Here is a 5422-nt window from a genome sequence, read left to right as displayed (position 1 = left end):
GCTGGGGAAGACTGGTCCCTGGTGACCGCAGACATTTTCAAACGCAGGATTAGTACTGTGTCTGTATGTGGTCTGGTTGTGTGAGGGGGGAACAAAATACCAGCTCAGGGTGGTATGGCCAGGGCGGGAGGGAAGAAGAAAGAGGATCAGGGCAGGTTGCTCACGATGCGATGAGACAGTGGTTTGCTTGGGGGCTTAAAGATCTCTTCTGAGATGGAGATGGTGGGAGGAGGTGTTTGGGATTGAGCTGAGGGATTCTTGTGAGTAGGGGGGGCGATTGGTAGCAGTGTGAATATTGGCTGTATTGGAATTCAGTCTGGTGGTTTCCTGCATAAACAACCTATCGTACCGTCTTTTGAAAGTCCATTAAGGTGGAATCTTGGTGTGATTGTGGGTGCTGAGGGCCTCATCATCGCCTTACCTAAGAGCTCTGGAGGAAAGAGAGGAGGTGTCTTGTTCCATAAGTTTGTCAGCTCGCTGATTTTCTTCCTCGCAGGTCACATAGTACATGATGCAGACAAGAGACCATCCAGTGCCTGAAGGCTTTATGCACAAGCAGGTAAGAGCCTTGTGCAGTGTGTAGAGACAACCTCACACAGCCACAGCTCCCGCTGCATGGTGTCTGCCCAGTTATCTCAGAGCAGTTGCTGGAATGGGCAGGGAAAATAGTGCTGGAAGTTTCCTGCTCTTTAGTAAATCCTTGATACCGTCCCGTTGCTTGTTTTGCTTTTTCTCCTACTGTACATTTCCTGGTACCATCACCATCACATACTTTCCTGGGACTTACAAAACACTTTCCGTGTATTTGTACAGGCCTGTGGGACTTTGGCTGCTCTGCCCTCTTTTGTGGCTTTCTCTGCTCCTCTCTGATTATGCCTCTTAACTTACGTATGAGGGCTTGATGCCCTTCAGTATTTCTTCCCATTTGTCTTTCTGTGTATCTGTGGGTTTCTAAAATTTTTATTATTTGACACTCCTGTGCAGTGGACACCTGTTTTCCCTTTCCCGTGAATGAGCTGGGGCGCTTCCTTGTCCCTCTGTGTGCTCTTCCGCGCTCTCCTTGGGTAAACGGAGAGTCTCTGTTTCCTCCCAAGTCCACATGTTCCTTTGAGGCTTCTTAAGTTTCTCTGAAAGGCTTTCTCTTGCTGGCAGCGTGTGGTTTGAGATGCATCGCTCCCTTCCTTGTCACTCCTCTGTGCCCTGTCCGAAACAAGGGTAACACAGGGGTTTGGACAAGGTTTTGGAACAAGTGTTTTCTCATGGTTATTCCTCAGAGCATTGTCAATCACGAGGCATTCCCATCTCACTCTTCTTTAGAGCTGGCGTAGTCTCGGACATGAATTCCAGCTTTCCTTTCTTTTCAGTTTGGAATCAAACACCGCTGGGTACAAAAGAGGGGGTGCTGCTCCTGGCGAGAGCTGTTGATATCAAAGTCCCTTGTCTGATGATCGATGCAGTGAAGGTTCTGTGTACCCTCTGCCTCAACCCGAAGGCGTGGACGTGGTGACAGAAATCCTGCCTTCTGCTGCTCTTGAGCTTTCGACTGGCCTCTCTGTGGAGTCTCTCTTCTGCCTCTGGCTCTTCTCTTCATTTTGTAATTGGTCTGCACGTGCGCCCTCCTGCCCTGGCTTGTGGGTAGCTGCTGATCCTCTCTCATTGCAGCTGTGAGCAGGTGCTGGAGACTTTTGCTGGAAGAGCAGAAACAGATGGGGTGGAGCGATTCAAACGCCTCTTGGCTGGCCTGGGGAGTGGAACCTCGGTGGCGCTGAAGGTACGTAGTTCCTCAGGTTTGTGTGGACATGGCACTTGAAATCTTACTCAGGAGCTGGAGAGCTTGAAGTGGGATGAATTTGGTGTGGCTGAAATGCCTTTGGCTTTACTGCTTTTTTTCTGCTGCGGCTTTGTGTTACCTTCTGGCCTCCTTAGAAGTCCTGAACCAGTGACTTCCAGTCCATGCCCAGAAGTTTTCTCTTTTGTGTGTGTGTGTGGTTTTTTTCAGGTGGCCTGTATGCAGCCGATCAGTGCCATGATCCGTCCTGCTTGTGAGCTTGACTTGGGAGTTCAGATACGTAGTGAGCTGTCTGTGTACTCCATGTACCTCATCTTGAATTCAGAAAGCAGCGCCACCCTTTTCATGAAAAGAGAAAAAAGAAAAAAGAAAAAAGAAAGGTAGTGCTTTCCAAGGACTAAAATTTACTTAGTTTTAGTGAGTAGGTAGGTGAACAGAGCACATACACTCCTTACCTGGTGTCCAGCTATTAATGCGAGGGGGTATTACGATGAGAACCCGCTAGATAATTATACCCTGTTTTTTTGCATTTTTACCATCTTTCATGAAAAAACCTACCAAAGGTAGTAATAGTAATAACAGGTAATAGGTAATAGTAATAACGGGTAATAGTAATAGTAATAACGGGTACTTGCCCGTTATTGCTCATGTCATCTGTGGCAGAGCGAGGACTTGGAGTGAGATTACCATGCTTAGTCTTACCATTCTAGAGTATTTAAAACATTTCCTTGAAACGCTTTCCCAAAATCACAAGACCTGACTTCTGAAATAGCCGTTTTCCTAGGAGCTGCATCTGAGCTAAGCCAGATGAGAGAGTCCTGCCTGCTGTTAGTCACTGAGGCTGATGACAGGTCACCCAGCAGTTCTGGCAAGGACAGAACAAGATAGATGCGTATGTTCCTCTGTGCCGCTTGTAAATTCCGTCATGTCTTTCGTAAATTGGTCTCCAGGTTTTGCAGGTTGTAGGTTTGGTAGGATCGATTGGTGCTTAAACGTGATGGTAATAGCAAAACCTGTAGGCATCCATGTAGGGCATTTTGGATTTCATAGAATCTGCAAGGATATTTGAAGAGTTTAATGTTATGTTGAGGTACTGTAGTTAGAGCGTTATCAGAAGAAAGTCTTGGCAAAGAAGATGAAGATGGCAAAGATACTCAAAAGCGTTCTAACCTTTGACAGTGGAAACAAGTCATTTACAGTTTATATGAACAGTCTACTATTCTTTTCAAAAATTTACAGAGAACGTTTTGCTGTTTCCTTATCAGAACTTAGTGGTAGTAAATTAAAGCTCTCCACTGAGATGTAAAAAAAGGAGTCATGTGTCCTGCAAAGAAGAGTAATTGCATGGACTTGATAGTCTTACTCCTTTCAGTTCTCCTTAAAAGGCAGGTGTGTGCTTCCTCACCTGTGCTGTACATGAGAAAAAAAAAACACCCTTGAAACCTCCTCTGAAATTAAAGGTGGGTGAGACACATCACATTTTCCGCCTTTTCCACTATCCTGCTTTCTCTTGAACTTGTTTGTATCGGTATCAAAAATTCTTTGCTTTCCCTGGAGCCAAGACAACTTAAGATTTTGGTTTTGTTTTCAGCCCGGCAGTCTCCTGTCAGAGAGAGGTGTCCATGCAGAAGTGCTCGGTCACAGAGCACTGTCTCCTTGCTGCAAGAGGACTAAGAGGTGGGTGCGTAGTTAGTGATGCTTCTCATCCATGCTTTGGAGGGTTTTCAGGTTGGTGGTCATTACAGAATTACAGTATACACATAATATACAGCTAATTACTGCGGTAGTCTGAGGGTATAAGGGAAAGCATACAGTTTCTTTTCTGAAAACTGAAGGTAATTCAGTTAGCGGGAGAGCCTGTTTGGAAGTTTCAGTAGTTTGGGGGCAGAGGCCAGTTGGGGGCTGGGGCCCTCGGGGGTGGGGGCTGTTTCTGCCCCGTGCCCTTGGCCTGGCGCTCACAGCTGGGAACGGGCTTTCCAGAATCCTGCTGGAAGGAGCCAGATGTGGGAGCTGTGGCCGAGCTGGGGGACAGGGAGCACCCCTGGACCAGCCTCAGGACCTGCGGCACACCTGCCTTCAAATCAGCTCTCCCAGCAGGACGTTGCCCAGGAGCAACTTTGAGTTTTGCTCTTCTCCTTCAGGAGCCGTGTTCCACACCGAGCACACCCAGAGCTGCGCCTGTGCCAGGAGAAGACTTCACGCACAGCTGGGGCTGATGGTGACAGTTCCCGCCAGATGTGCATGTCAGAGAGATGCAGGTGAGATGCCGTGGAGAAGACACTGACTGATTGCCCCTTCTCTTGCAGGAGCAGGGTTTAAGAGCAGGAGGGAGCCAGGGTACAAGGGCCTAGGAGGTCAAAAAATGCATCAAACAGCCAGAGCACGAAGCAGAGGGAGAAGAGAAATAGGTGCAGGTCACGTGGCTGGGACAGTGCTTTCAAGGTAACATCTGCCACAGAAGCACAATAACAGTAAAAGGCCTTGGGAGGTCATGGAGTGACTGAGGAAAGTGCCTGGCAGAGAGAAGAGCCCGGAGAGAGAGGAGACAAGGTAGAGATGGAGGTGACAAAGATGGCATGTGGAAAGTGAGGGTGCAGGTCCTTGTGAAGACACTGGTGGCTGAGCAGCTGACGGGGAAGGAGCAGGAACCTGGCTTCTGCTGCAGGTACTTGTGGTGTCACTTGCTGCTGAGCAATGGATAGGGTAGGAGTTTTTAAATCACTTGTGCAGATGCGGGTGATATCACTTGTGACTGAGTAGCAGCTGGATAGGAAAAGACGCATGGCCTGCTTAGGTGCCTGTGATGTCATTCGTGGCAGGAACTAGCCCGTTGCTTTTTCAGGTGCTTGTGATGTTACTGGTGGCTGAGTAGCTGATAGGGCAGGACTTTCTGTGTGATTTGTGAAGGTAGTTTTTGATGTCATATGTGCCTGAGAAGATGATAGGGCAGGCACAGAGGACTGTTTCATGCAGGTGCAATACGCATAGCTAAATAAAGAGAATAAATTCCCTTGGTAATCCATGCTAAAGTGTCCTTGCCTCTCTCCTAGGCTGGCGAAGAACTGACTTTTACATAGGTCACCAGAGCATGATTGCTGCCAAGAAAGATCCCTGCGCTTGGCTGCTCCCCTGGACCCTGTTCCTCCTCACGTCCCCATTGCCTCTCTTGCTGGATTCGGTTTCTGGAGGGCACAGTAATCCCAAGCGCTGGCATTTGGAGATGAAAGAGGATGCCGATGGAGAAGCACCATCGCTCATTTTGTAGTGAGTTTCACGGCAGGCTTGGGAGCTGGGTGTCTTATACTTTCTGTGAGGAGAAATGCCTACACGTTTCTGCCTCCGTTTTGCCTCAGAAACTGATTTCACACCCAGGATGCCTTGCGACAGGCTCAGAAAGGGGCCAGAAGGCCTGTGAACTGCAGCTCTTGTGGGACACTGCAGGAGCATCTTCAAGGTGAAGTGTTGTCTTTTTTACTCAAACTCCACTGCCTGAGTTTGCCAGGAAACCAGCTTCTTCACCGAAACAAGGAGTAAAAAGAGTGGAAACCCATCTTCTTAACAAGATGACCCTGTTGATGAGGACCATCAGTGGCAGTGCTTGTAATGCCTTGGTTTCCTTGTCTCTCTTGCACC

The 5422-nt window shown here is 48.3% G+C and overlaps 1 long non-coding RNA gene across 1 annotated transcript; it reads left to right on the top strand.

The window, feature by feature from the left end:
* Window positions 1-3378: 3378 nt before the first annotated feature.
* Window positions 3379-5147, top strand: LOC142085301 (uncharacterized). Its single transcript, XR_012674604.1, has 3 exons — window positions 3379-3466; window positions 3931-4047; window positions 4840-5147. It is a non-coding gene; the product is annotated as an uncharacterized LOC142085301 (long non-coding RNA).
* Window positions 5148-5422: the final 275 nt, after the last annotated feature.

This window comes from Calonectris borealis, chromosome 8, assembly GCF_964195595.1.
Source record: "Calonectris borealis chromosome 8, bCalBor7.hap1.2, whole genome shotgun sequence".
Taxonomy (NCBI): domain Eukaryota; kingdom Metazoa; phylum Chordata; class Aves; order Procellariiformes; family Procellariidae; genus Calonectris; species Calonectris borealis.
This window is presented reverse-complemented; position numbering and strand designations above follow the sequence as displayed.